Source organism: Bombus affinis, unplaced genomic scaffold, assembly GCF_024516045.1.
Source record: "Bombus affinis isolate iyBomAffi1 unplaced genomic scaffold, iyBomAffi1.2 ctg00000070.1, whole genome shotgun sequence".
Classification (NCBI taxonomy): Eukaryota; Metazoa; Arthropoda; class Insecta; order Hymenoptera; family Apidae; genus Bombus; species Bombus affinis.
The window spans coordinates 357,997-372,838 of record NW_026108823.1 but is presented as its reverse complement, the minus strand read 5'-3'; the positions used below and the strand labels follow the sequence as shown (position 1 = coordinate 372,838).

Genomic DNA, 14,842 nt, shown 5'->3' with positions numbered 1-14,842 from the left:
CATCGCGAATCTAGACCTGTGGCAAGCTGGACCCTACCGCTACGACGAACACGGAACGGCCCTTCCTTCAACAAAAACTCGACCCCTCACCGCCGACTCACGTATGCAGGTGACTGGGTACGAAACGATGACCGACCAAGCCAGGAGTGATGTGGCCGTCGCAAAAGTTCATGGGCATTACCACTAGCACGTCATACTAAAAAATGGAACAGAGGCCTACGACCGTACGCGGAACGCCCGCACCGTACTGACAGGTATCCACAGCCACATTGAAGACTTCGAGCAACATCCGCACGAATTGGACAACAATTGGACAATTGGACGGTTTATTACACTAAGATTCTAACGCTATCACTGGTAAGGGGTACTGTGGCGGAACTCGACAAGCCAAATACCACCACTTGACACTAACTAGTGTCGGACGACGGCAGCGACATCTACAGCCCCCAGTGACAATTACAGCGGACCAGGCCCAACTACCACAACTATCACGCACGTCCAATAAATATATAACGCACACACGGCCACATCTACAGGAGTTTCGGTGTCTATAGAAAGAGGATTGGCAAGAGCAGCGACAGCAACTGTCTCAACTGTGGAGACCCTAACGACGATGCAGAGCACGCCCTCTTCACGTGCCCGAAGTGAACGTACAGAAGGATTGAGCTGGAGAACGCTCTTGGCGAGAACATAGACGTGGACAATCTGATCGCCACGGTGACCGCCAAGAACGAGAGCTGAGATAAATTCAGGCAATTTCGCAAGACCGTCATGTCTCACAGGAGGGTGACAGCGAAGGCCTTGATGGAAGCAAGGAGGAGAACGAGAGCAACAACAACTACGCGGAGCAGTGAAGGCAGAGATACAAGACAACAAAGAACCACAGAAGGAGATCAGCCCAGTATTCTGAACTAGCTGAGAAGATGACGAGAGCAATACAGAATATACAGAATAACTGCCTGAAGAAGAAGATACAACGGGGCATGAAAGGACAACCCTGATGACTGCCGACAGGTTTTACCGGGGTTGTCTGTCCTCGAAGCAAAGGAAAAAGGAGGAGGGGTTTTTAGTGGGTATGGCAACAACATCCGCCCGAGTCCCACATAACCCAGTGATGCGGATCACTGGGTATGCGTAACAGCATTTTCCCCTCCTCACGCAAAAAAAAAAAAAAAAAAAAAAAATAAACTATCACACTCTATCAATTTTAAGTTGATAATTTCGTTATTATATAATTTTTCTTAGTCTAAACTGAATCCAGGGAGAAGAACTTTCATCCAATTACATACTTCATTAATTCATGAATTATATTCGTTACCGTACGTACAAAAAGAAAGTTGACTGATATAAAAATTCAAAGGATAGAATTTCTAAGCTCGCGATTGGAAACAGATTCAGTTCAATGGTTTAATTTGCCATTTAATTGAATTCTCTGGCAATTTCAGCGAACTGTGGGCTTTAAAAGTGTCCCGCATTCAAACGCAAGACTTCTCCTCCACCTTTCCCTTTCTTTCAATTCCAACCTCAAGTAATTGACCAATTAATTCGAAGATATATTTACATGCTTGCAAGGGATTCAAACAACTTCGTTGCGTTAAATTCGCAATTATAACCAACACGAATGTCTCAATCAATGTGCAGCTCGAAACAAATAAAAGATAATTAACTTTTCAATATAACGATTGATATGTTTGATGAAGAAAAATGTATGAATTTTTAAAAACGTCTCCTAGTACATTTAGCATTTTTATAGTAAAAACTTAGAACACACACGCACACATATACTATTCCGTGAAATGATTTACACAGCTATGAGTCTAATCCTATCATATTATAAAGGGATGGACGAACTTTTCCTAATAAATATAACTTTATACAAAATCTTGTTTAAAAAAATTAGTTTTTTATTCTCATTAAATTAATTTAATATCAGAATATATAATTTTAGTCGTTATCAAAATTTTATGTCAAATGCGTTCATAGATACATATATAAATAAATGTCTAATCCTATGTATTTATTTCAACTGAAATCTTAACTTAAATATTTATTAACAATATTCTGACGAATATGCAATGAAAGATAAAAACAACCATATTTTTCTTATAGAATGTCTCATGCTTCTTACTCATTTTATGTTTCTCGTTGTCAGTGCGTAACTACTTATCAGCCGCAGGAATGCTAAGTTTTACTACTGAGAAACGAAGAGACATATAGATGCAAATATACGCTATCTCGCGTGAAAAAACATCAGATACATTAACCAGAAGGAATATCCGATACATATAAAATTCATAGCGTAGTTATTTATACATACGGAATATTTCTTTCTGTATGAAATATTCTTTCTTCTGAATTCTTATTATAAATGTATGTCCATTTCCTACCTTAAAATGTCTCTCCTTTGAAAAACTCCATTTAAATATAACGATCAACAAAATATTACCAATAAAAATATTAAAACGAGATGCTGAAAGAACCTTTTAATGAAGTACAAATGATTATTTCAACTTTAATTCTGTTAAATTTGAATTGAATCATTTATAAACCGAACAGGTGTATAAAATTTTATTGCGTAAAAATCGTGAAGCTGAAAATTAGGAACGAATAACGAATGGGTAACCTAGTTTCATTAAAAGGTACGTGTACGCCGATCCGCGTAACAACTTCGACACTCCAATTATTATAAAGCATGTATCCTTCAGAGATTTTTTGCGCGAACGCAAGATACCTTTTACACGTGCAACTGAATAAGTGGAACGTGATTTTCAATATTTCTTCTTGTAGAACTTGTAACAACATAACTGTTTTACGAATATTTTCCCTGACACTTTTAGAACGATGCGTAGAAATCTCCTTTTCTAATTAATAATTTCAGCATTTCTCTGAACAGTTTCGTTGCGATTCAAAAATATACAAAGCTTACGACGTGGTTGTTTAAAAATATTTATATGTAATAAGATTTCGAATTTGTCACATCAATCGCGATCTCAGCAGGTGTAAATTAATTCGTTCTAATGAACGAATAAATTAAACGGCTCGTGACAAAAATTAATCCTGTCCATGTTTGTCTTTCTAAAACTAATTCAAGGCGAGTTAAATGAATCGCTGTGTACCCTATTCGCGCAGCATGTGTTTTAACGACCAGCATGCAAGCGTTAACGGTGTACTTATTAATTAACGGTAACTTATCAATTAATTAAATTCGTGTATATCAAGTTTCCTATCATTTAATACTTTCGTGTAACTACAGAGATTTGATACTATGAAATGGAATATAAAACTTGGTAAAAAAACGCGCTTCGTTAGGAAATGAGGGTGATGATGCAAATATTTTTTGTAGCCATTATATAGAATTTCGATGGTATAATTAATCAGTATCCTGACGGGATATACCAGCCCCTGACGGGACGAAAGTGACGAAAATAATTTGCAAACAGATGAGGATTGCAAGTATTTTCGAGTCCTTCATGGTTGTAAAAAATCAGGTAATGTTGTCGCTGTAGAATATGGGAAAATCAGGCGTTTCAATATCAGTTGTGCGGGCACTGGAGTGCGTAGACCAGAAATATCTGCGACAAAAATCAGAATACATTTGTTTTCGCATGATTGGATCAATTTTGTGTAGGACTAAGCTGATTGAACCTAACACGGGATAATTGTCCACCTTACGACCTTAACAAGCCCGCTTGATTCCCTGTAAGTGCTTGAAATTGATGCTTGTATTCTTTCCAGATTAACAAGCTTTGCCCCCCCTCCCTCTCTATTTCCTTAGATCGAGTTAGACTGCCACAACATATTATCTTTCTTCTTTGCTTTTCTTTTCTTTCGATCTTTTAAAGCCTTAAATCGCTGGTTATTACAGTGTATACAGTCAATTACCCTGTAAGTCGTAAGTACATGTTTTACGTTATTTTTCATTTTCCAGCTAAATTCCACAAAAACAAGAAATATACTTCCAACGTGTTTTCACGTGTCTCTAGCAAAGATCTCAAAAACAAGTTGCGGTGCAATTTAAGACGACAAATAGCACCGTGTGTCTCGTTGTGGGAACGCACGTGTAACGTAAATCACATCAGAGACCAGGACACACACACACACCGCGGGCAGGATGGTGTCCCGGTTGGCATACTTCCAACCCGATGGACCGATGAGGGAAACACATGGCGACCTTGGCGACAATGTATATTGCCGGAGTACCTGAGGATTCATTTATGGCCTAACGGTCCTTCCACCAAATGTTCTAGAAGCGTAGCAACGGTCGCGTACGCCTACAGGGTAGTGGGGATAATGAGGGAACAGATGTCACCGAAAGTAAAAAGATTGTAACAGACTCAGTCTCGTACGGTCACGGCTAGAGCTCAGAAGTGTCTTATAAGTGTATAAACGAAGGAAAAATGAAGTTTTCTTCTTTCTTTTAAATTTCCTTTTATTTTACGTGACACACGCTTCGTCAGCTTTTTAAAAGCGCTCTCTGTCTGCTTTTTTCTCTCTTCACCGCCTATTCGTTTTTTCTTAACGAGTGAAACCGTTTATACGAGGACGGGAGCACAGAAATGACGTACTGGCAATTCTGTTTTGTGATGACACAAGCAGCCCGGTTTCAGTGAATTAAACCTGGCCCCAAGCTTCCAATTATCTCTCCCTTCCTTTCCTTTATTTTTCCCTTCTATATCGAGTTTGAGGTTTTCTAAATTTCCATTACAATCAACTATGGCTTTTCTCTATTTTATATGTTAGCCGATGATTCATGGCAAAAGCGTCGGCTGTAAAAATATTTGGAGTTGCAACAGCAACAAGTGTGTTTTCTCAAACAGAAAATATTGGAAGCGTACTCGTTGGCAAAACAGTTCACGGATAGTTCGTCCTCTGCTTGTTATTTGTTTCAATACCGTTAGCAAATAAATTCATGAAACATAGTGTGTTTCAACCGTTCGCGGAGAGACGCGAACGCTGGATAACGCGTCAACGAGAGTCGTAAATTCTCGTTACTATTAAACAATCGACGCCACTAACTGATTGATCCTCTATTTCTATTACCAGAATAGAGGTGGTTAGGTTTGAGTGTATACGAACAACTATACTGGGTTGGTTGATAAAAGTTTAATAAAAATAACGAAACAACAAGTTCAGTCAAAGATCAACAATTATAAACGAAAAAGATAACAGTCAAGGTTTGTTTAGCGGTTTGCTTATAACGAGACCTATCGCACAAGCAACAGCTTGAGACAGACGTTATGTGTTAGATTCGATTCAATGTGTAACGTTCGACGCGTCACAAGGAACTGATCGACTTTAGATGATCTCTTCGTCTCATCTTTAAGACAACCCCCACTATACTTAGGTCATGCCACCGTTCGCGCCTATGATCACGTATGTCTGTTCTTGCGTGGAAAACGTAACGGACCAAATTCGACGTTTCGAGAACTCGCTGCTTGGCGATAGCTATGCGCTCGTCGATACATTGTATATGATCCGGCGGTCAGATAAGACGATCTGACTGAGACATTGTAGGGCCGCGAGCGACGGTTAGAAAATACAGCCTGTGTTAAGCCTCGTGGCGTAACATCCTCCCCCCGTTGAGAGGGTACCGATCAAATGATATGGTGTGGAGTCAGGTGCGTCGCTGACGAATCTCCTTCGCTCCGTGTGGGTGGTCGGACTCGTCTGGATCTGGGTGAATGGGTAAGGGGACCAGTCTTTTGACGCCACGATCCAGGGTAGTTGTTGCCGTCTGCACGGTAGCGGTCCGTATGATTCCGTCGACTCCTGGATGGACCTTGATCACGCGGCCCAAAGGCCATTGCATGAATGGTACGTTATCCTCCCTGAGGACTACTACGGTGCCTTCTCGGATGTCGTGACTGCCCTTGCTCCATTTGTTTCGGATGTTCAGCTCGTTCAGGTACTCTTGATGCCAGCGGCGCCAGAAATGTTGTTTGACCCTTTGAATGTGTTGCCAGCTGGAGAGACGATTGGATGGAGTGTCCCGAAAATCTCGTTCTCGAAAGCTTGTTAATGCATCTCCGATGAGGAAGTGACCGGGAGTAAGGACAAGAAGATCGTTTGGGTCAGATGATATTGGAGTCAGAGGACGGGAGTCGAAGATAGACTCGATTTCAATGATCAGTGTGTTCAAGTTTTCGAATGTTAAGAGCTCGTTACCTGCGACACGTCTGAGATGTCGTTTGAAGGACTTCACCGCAGCCTCCCACAACCCGCCAAAGTGAGGTGAGTTGGGAGGAATGAAGTGCCATTCGATCCATCGATCGGCTAAAAAGGAGTGAACCTTTACCTTATGATCGTCGGACTGCAGGAGGTTTCGGAGCTCTCGTAATTCGTTGTTGGCGCCAACGAAGTTGGCACCGTTGTCAGAATAAATTGTTACACAGAATCCTCGGCGAGCGATGAATCTTCGCCGAGCAGCAATGAAGGCCTCGCTAGTGAGATCGGTGACCAGCTCGAGGTGGACTGCTTTAACTGCAAGACATACGAAGATTGCTACATATACCTTGATTTTGCGTCGGTTGCGATCCTTTCGTTCCTTGATGTAGAACGGTCCGCAATAATCAATTCCGACGTTGGTAAATGGACGAGATTCCGTTATCCGTGCAGCTGGAAGGTCGCCCAGTACGTAATCCACTGGAGGTGGATTGGCTCGGCAGCAACATACGCACTTCTTCAGCGTGCTCCAAACTTGACTACGGCCGTCGATAGGCCAATAAGATCTCCTTAAGGCATATAAGGTAGCTTGAGTTCCGGAGTGGAGATTTAGGAGGTGTTCATGCTCGATAATGTGTGCTGTAATTGAGGATTTGGGTAGAATGATTGGGTGTTTCTGAGTGAAGGGCATTGGTGAGTGACTGAGTCGGCCTCCGACTCACAATATCTCGTCCTTGTCCAGAAATGGATTGAGTCGTTGCACCTTCCCCTTCACTGCAGAATTTCGATCTGTTCGGAGAGTACGTATTTCATCTGGAAAATAGCAGAGCTGTAACAATTTGACCAATTTGTTATGCGCATTGGTTAAATCATGTGTGGTTAGAGGTCCCCCCCGATCCTGTTTTTGTCTCCATCTGAAGCAACGAGCGGCAATTCTTATCAGCTTGGGCCAAGAAGAAAATCTCTCCAGTCCAGTAGACTGTGGTCAGGCGGAGTCACGGACAGACATGTTGCCTTCTTCTGCTCTGGTATTTCAGCTAATGGTACCGTGTTCCACGTCGGCCAGTATTTTTCAGGTTGTTGGAGCCATTCCGGTCCATGTTGCCAAATGGTTGATCGCAAGAAGTCTTCGGGTGATTGGCCTCGCGATATGAGATCTGCAGGGTTTTCGGTAGTGGGAATGTGGCGCCAATCGGAGGTGTGAGTCTTCTGTTGAATCTCTGTCACACGATTCGCGACGAAGGCTTTCAGCGTATGGGGTGATGTATTAATCCAATGTAGAACGATTGTAGAATCAGTCCAGTAAACGGTCCGAGAAATGTTGCTTGGTAACGCTTGAAGGACTGTAGTGGCCAATGATGTGAGAAGAAGTGCTCCACTCAGTTCCAGCCTTGGAATGGTTTGTGATTTGAGTGGAGCCACCTTTGACCTTGCAGTGAGGAGTCGTGTCCAGGCATGACCCTCCGGAGTGATGGTGCGAAGGTAGACGCATGCCCCATACGCCCTTTCGCTGGCGTCGCAGAATCCGTGTAATTCAATTTCCGCTGCAGTCTTGATTATAGTTTTACGTGGAAACTTCACGTTATTTAGCAAAGGTAGCTGTGAATAATATTTGCTCCATTCTGTGTGTACGTCAGCCGGAAGAGATTCGTCCCAGTCAATTTTTAAAGTCCAAAGTCGTTGGAGCAACATTTTAGCGCGAACGATCACTGATGCCAGTAATCCAAGAGGGTCGTAGATCTTGGCAATTTCGGAGCTGACTGTTCTCTTCGTAATTCGAGAGGTGATAGGACTGATTTTGACGGAATATAGGATCGAATAGTCAAAGGAATTCCAAACAACACCCAGTGTTTTGAAAGTTTGCGATTCGCCTAGTAGCAGCTTATCGTTTATGTCCTGCTCGGAAAGTCCTCGTAGCAGTTCCCGGTCGTTCGCTGCACATTTTCGAATGTTTAAGCCGGCTAGTTTAAGCAATTCTATGTGCTCCGTTCTCAGTGATTGTGCCTCGTCCTTTGTATCAGCTCCTGTGAGAACATCGTCGACGTAGAAGTCTCGCTGTAAGACCATCGCTGCTCGTGGGTATCGATGTCCCTCGTCGTCTGCCCGTTGTTTCAGGCACCGAATGGCTAGATAGGGGGCCGCTGATAGCCCGAATGTCACTGTGTTAAGTTGATAGGTGTCAACTTCTCCATCAGAGTTGCGCCACAAAATTTGTTGGAATTTCCGATCCACTGGACGCACAAGAAATTGTCGATACATCTTTTCGACATCGCCTGTAATGGCGTACTGATGAGAACGAAATCTTAAAAGGATAAGAAATATGTCGTCTTGTAGTTTCGGTCCCGTATGAAGTACGTCGTTTAATGAAACTCCGGTGGTTGTTGGTGCAGATCCGTCAAACACAACTCGGAGTTTTGTAGTCCGGCTGGATTCTTTAATCACGCCGTGATGTGGCAGAAAATATCCGTCGTCCGTGCAGTGGTCCGTGGTAATCTTCGTCATATGTCCTAATTCCAAGTATTCTTCTATTACGGCGTGATAGTCGGCTTCGAATTGTTTGTCTCGTTGGAATCGACGGCAAAGGGAAGTGAGTCGCTTCATTGCCATGGCTTTCGAGGATCCAAGCGGAGGAGTTGTTTCGTTGAATGGGAGAGCGACAACGTATCGCCCTTCGTTGGTGCGTTGCACGTGATTTCGAAAGTGCTCCTCGCACTGTCGTTCCGCTTCCGAAATTCGTGCGGTGGGCGGTCCCTCGTCGATTTCCCAAAAACGGGCGAGGTCCGCCTGTAAAGCCGTCGTGAAGGCGTGAAATGCGTATGCTAATGATTGCGAGGTTGGGCTCCCCCCGATGACCCATCCGAATCGCGTTTTTTGCAGACGCAAGTCGGGCCCGTTTACTTGACTGATATCAAGTTGGCCGACACAGAGTGATGCTAGTGTTGGTCCGGCGCTCAACAATATTTCGATCGGAGCAGGTCTATGGAATCTTGGATCGGCTAATTGGAGATTCCTAGGTATCTGTATAGTTGAGCGATCTACGGGTTGATTTGGGACCCAAGACGCGATAGTCGGTATGATTAGAAACGTCAAGTTGCGTTCGTATGTGCCGTCAATGGAGGTGATCATGGCCGTGATGTAGCGTTTCGAGATCTTCGATAACGTGTTGAGTGTTCCGATTGGGACCGAACATTTCCGTTGGTTGAGTTTTAATGAGTTAGCGAGCCTTTCGGTGATAAAGTTCATGCTATAGCCGGTGTCTAGCAGAGCTCTACAACGAAATGGTTGAATTTCATTGTTCAAGATGTTGACCTGCGCTGTGACTAACAAGTCGTGCTGCAATGGTTCAAAAGGAGGCGAGGTCAATGAGTCCGTTTTCTGTGGTTCGGTCCCTAACACAGTCGTCTGATGCTGTCATTGTTTTCCTTGTCGTTTAGGACTGGACGATATAGTCGATCCCGATGCCGCCGTTCGCGATAACCGAGATTCGCGTTTCGGAGATGTTGGCGGAGACGTTCGGGGAGACGCTCGGCGAGACGCTTGGGGCGATGCTCGGGGAGACGATCGGGGAGACGAGGATGTGCGTCTCGAACGATGTGAGGAACGCGGGGTCGGTGAACTAGGCGAAGATCGACCGCTCGATGTTCGGTTGACACGTGTTCGTGGTTTGCTATGCCCATGGTCTTGATGCAGATACGTGTGGTGTCGCTGTCTACAGATGCGACATGACCCCGCGGAGCATTGAGTAAGAGCGTGTTCCTTGCCTAAACAATTGGTACAGAGCGACGCCCTTTTAGCGATTTCCAGGCGTTCTTTGGGCGACTTCGCTTTGAAGACATGACAATTCCATAATTCGTGTTGTCGCATGCAGATTTGACGGTGGCAGTCGAATTTTTCCTTAAGAACGTCAATGGCGATTGCGTAATTTGACTCGGTGATGGCTAATGACTGTATGCTTCGCGCGGCCCATCCAGTCAGGGCTGATCGGAGATGATAAAATTTCTGAACTGGTGCTAAATGTTCATTTTGATCTATCGTTGACGAGAAGGAATCGTAAAATGACTGCCAATCCTCGAGGGCGCCATCAAATGTAGGTATCCGAACCTCCGGTAGTTTAAGCGAAGCAGACACGCGACCGGCGGTTGATGCGCCGCTTGTCGATTGTGACGGCGTACTTCGTCGTATATTGATCAATTGTTTAGTTATTCGGCGTTGTAGTTTTTCGTATCCTTCCGCTAGTTCAATGCCGCGCGCGATCTCTCCCTCGTCTATAGCTACGATCCGGTTTTGTATGGCACGGAGTTCCGTCTCGTAGATTTCTAGACGATCTTTAATTTGTATCAAGTCGATCTCTTCCGGACAGCCTGATTGTTCGATGTCGTCCAGTTTTTTTTGCGAAGCGTGTAAACTGGGCGATATAGTAGCCCCGCTGTCGACGCAAGGTGGCGAATTCGTTTCCGGTTGCCATTATTTGTTATGTAATTGAGAGCGAAATCGTTTGAACTTACTTCTGTTGGCGATTGCCCACTTTGGGGCAGGAGGCTGTGTGGTTGCGTTTCAACCACCGAATTATACCTCTTCAAAGGTGACGACCCTTTACGTTACTGACCTCGCTGGGGTAGTAACGCTTCCGCTGCTGGTTGTGTTGGGTTCACGTGGCACTGTATGGTAGTGGGTGTCACTGGCGTGCACCTTTCACTTGACACTGAATCCGGCTCGAAGGACCAAATGCTTCAACCGTTCGCAGAGAGACGCGATCGCTAGATAACGCGTCAACGAGAGTCGTAAATTCTCGTTACGATTAAACAATCGATGCCACGAACTGATTGATCCCCTATTTCTATTACGAGAATAGAGGTGGTTAGGTTTGAGTGTATACGAACAACTATATTGGGTTGGTTGATAAAAGTTTAATAAAAATAACGAAACAACAAGTTCAGTCAAAGATCAACAATTAAAAACGAAAAAGATAACAGTCAAGGTTTGTTTAGCGGTTTGCATATAACGAGACCTATCGCACTACGCAGCTTGAGACAGACGTTATGTGTTAGATTCGATTCAATGTGTAACGTTCGACGCGTCACAAGGAACTGATCGACTTTAGATGATTTCTTTGTCTCATCTTTAAGACGACCCCCACTATACTTAGGTCACGCCACCGTTCGCGCCTATGATCACGTATGTCTGTTCTTGCGAGGAAAACGTAACGGACCAAATTCGACGTTTCGAGAACTCGCTGCTTGGCGACAGCTATGCGCTCGTCGATACATTGTATATGATCCGGCGGTCAGATAAAACGATCTGACTGCGACATTGTAGGGCCGTGAGCGACGGTTAGAAAATACAGCCTGTGGTAAGCCTCGTGGCGTAACAGATAATGAGGAGGAAATAAAATAGCAATGCAGATACCAACTATAAACATAGCAACAAAGGGAGAAACATATTATATAAAAAACAAACAAATTAACATGGAGGCAGAAGAAACAAAAGAGCAACGGGGACAGGAAGAGAGCAATTCAGATTATGAAAGATACTATCAGGACGTGTTGAAGTGGTCACCACTTCTAGGAAAACTCCACATCTGGTCTTTTTAACTTTCTCAAGCGCTGAAGCCATCGACAGCACATAGACAAAAGACTAGCAGGGAGGCAGACCATAAACTCTCGACAGGCGACGTTGGCTTCGGGGTTTTCAGTCATAAAGTAACACTGCTAGCGTGCGGATCTGGACCAGCTCAAATTGTATTCCTGTATTTCATCATTAAGTCAAATATATACTTTGTATCTTACACTTTATCCACGCGTTTTTCTCTCTTTATATACCGAATAACATCAACAGGACGAAAGCTGCAAGCTAGCGAAGGCTAGCAAAAAACGAAAAACAACTCCAGACATAAGTGCCATAGAAAACCCAGTTACAGAAAAGCAGCGATGGCTGCAAGAATTACCATTAAGCAACTCCTTCAGCTCACTAACAGAAGAAACAGACGCTGACCCCATAAATAAAACCACAATCCAAACAAATCATATTACAAAACCACCACCAATTTTTGTTGAGGCCCAAATAATAGACCCGCACATCGATCTACTAAATAATCTAGACGAGAAAAACAACTACACAATAAAGTAAACAAAACTGGAACAAGTAAAAATTCAAACAAACACCCCAGAAACATTTAGGAAAGTTATAAAAGCATTAAAAGAAAAAAAATGCTATTTACCACACGTATCAGCTAAAAACTGAAAGGAGCTATAAAATTGTCATAAGAGGATTGCATCCTAAAACGAATATAAATATAACTATATAAACTAAGCGATGAGTTAGCAAAAATTGGTCATCAAACAAGAACAATAAACAATATAACAAGATTCGACACAAAGCAACCATTACCACTATTCTTAATAGAACTGGAACCCGGAAACAACAACAAGGAAATATATGATATCAAACAAATACTAAACACAATAGTAACAGTGGAACCACCACGACACAAAAAAGATATACCTCAATGCATGCGGTGTCAACAATACGGACACACTAAAAATTATTGCAACAGAAGCCCAGCTTGCGTCAAGTGCGCAAAAAACCACTTAACTATACACTGCCCATATTCTGGAAAAATAGAAGAAGTTAAATGCTATAACTGTAACGGAAACCACCCAGCCAGCTATAAAGAATGTGAAGTAAGAAAACAATTACAACGTAAACTGTTCCCGCCCCTACGAAGCAGGACAATCACTAACACACAAGCCCAAGAGGACAGCACAAATCCTGAAATAATACCAAATACAGAGCAAGCAACAAACACCAAACCCATCTGCACCAACACCATTGGTGGTCTAAGCTACGCTCAAGTAGCCAGCCAATCGACACATACACACAACCAATACCACAGCAATAGTAACAATGACACTGCAGAAATCAAAGAACTGCTCAAACAATCTATAAAGAACACCGAAATGCTAACCAGAATGATAAGCGAGCAAAACGCAGTACTCAGACAGCAAACCCAACAAATCACAGTCATGCTACAACTAATTACAAACGTGCTAAGCAAAGAATAAAAAACGGACACTCTACAAATAGCAGCCTGGAACTCAAACGGCCTACAACAACGGGTCCTCGAAATTAAAACATTCATATACAGTAACAATATAGACAAACTACTTGTCTCAGAAACACACTTCACTACAAAAAGCTACTTGAAAATACCATACTACACCATATATGATACCAAACACCCCTCAGGAAAAGCTCACGGAGGGACAGCAGTGATAGTCAGAAACGATATCAAACATTATCTACACAGCCAAGTTAACAAAGAATATTTACAAGGAACCACTGTTACAGTTCAAACTAGCAGCAACTACTTCCAGTTGTCAGCAGTGCCTCCGCGACAGAAAATAACATCACAAATGTGGGAAGAATACTTCCAGGACCTAGGGGACAAGTACATCGCAGCGGGAGACTACAACTCAAAGCACACGCTATGGGGGTCAAGAAACATTATACCTCGAGGCAGAACACTGGAAAAATACATTAGAAATAATAACCTCAATATATTATCCACAGGAACACCGACACATTGGCCGACTGACCTGAACAAAAAACCAGATCTTCTGGACTTTGCAGTTACAAGGGGACTAAACACAAATAAACTAAAAATAACACCCAACCTCGAGCTCAGCTCCGATCATACACCCATAATAATTGAATACAGAAACAAACCAATACACTATAGCAAACCAGAAACACTATGCAATAAAACCACCAAATGGCAAACTTTCAAAGAAATAATAGAACGCAAAATAAACTGCAACATCCCGTTGAAAACTCCGGAACACATAGAACAGGCAGTAGCAACATTGACAGCAACTGTTCAAGAAGCAGCAAGGACAACGACTACACCCGAATCAACCAGCAGACAAACAATAGCAATCCCGCAAGAAATACTCGACAAAATCAGAGAAAAAAGAAAAGCAAAAGCAAAATGGCAAAAATACAGAACTCCAGAAAACAAAAAACACTTAAACAAACTTGCAAAGGAAATAAAAAACAAAATAAAGGAGCACAACGATAACGAATTCGCAAAGTTCATAGGGACACTCTCCACACACGAGAACACCAACTATTCACTATGGAAAGCCACGAAATAAATAAGGAAGCAAATAATACCCGTCCCAGCAATCAGAAAAGCAGATAACACATGGGTAAGAAGCAACGAAGAACAAGCTGAAGAATTCTCCAACCACCTCTGCAACACATTCACACCACACATTATCAACAACAGCAACCTCAAAAGTCATACGGAGGAGGATCCACAAACCACTATTACCATAACCGAAAAGGAATACACCATACCTAAAACATCAGCTCAAGAAATTAGAAACATAATTGTTGGGAATATGATACATTTACACTGTACATGTGAATGTGTGTGTAAGCGTCAGAGGACGTCCGGGTCTTGGTTGAGACAAAAGACAAGAGCCAGTCGTTAGAAGTATCTAGAAGAGTCGGTTGACAACAAGCGTGCGTGCGAGTAGGATTTTGAGGTCGTAAGAGTATAAGATATATGTGTCGGGTTGGCGTTACGATTAGAGTTAGGGTTAAGGGCGTGAAACGAATCCCTATTGACACTAGACGTGATCATTATGCAATAGAGGAGATATTTACCAGTGCAAAC

At 43.0% G+C, this 14,842-nt stretch overlaps 2 protein-coding genes across 7 annotated transcripts in view; one reads left to right on the top strand and one right to left on the bottom strand.

Annotated features, from left to right (window-relative positions):
- The window catches only part of LOC126927031 (G-patch domain and KOW motifs-containing protein-like), a 730,127-nt gene that overhangs the window by 653,229 nt on the left and 62,056 nt on the right, over positions 1–14,842 (top strand). The gene's annotated exons all lie outside the window — the stretch shown is intronic.
- LOC126927058 (uncharacterized) overlaps positions 1–14,842 on the bottom strand; it is a 142,488-nt gene that overhangs the window by 83,098 nt on the left and 44,548 nt on the right. Inside the window, exon 2 of one of the 3 annotated variants that reach the window (XR_007715108.1) lies at positions 3,388–3,572. The exons of the other annotated variants lie outside the window; for them this stretch is intronic. The gene's annotated coding sequence lies outside the window, so the exon portion shown is untranslated. The remainder of the gene's footprint in view (positions 1–3,387; positions 3,573–14,842) is intronic. 3 annotated transcript variants of the gene reach the window in all.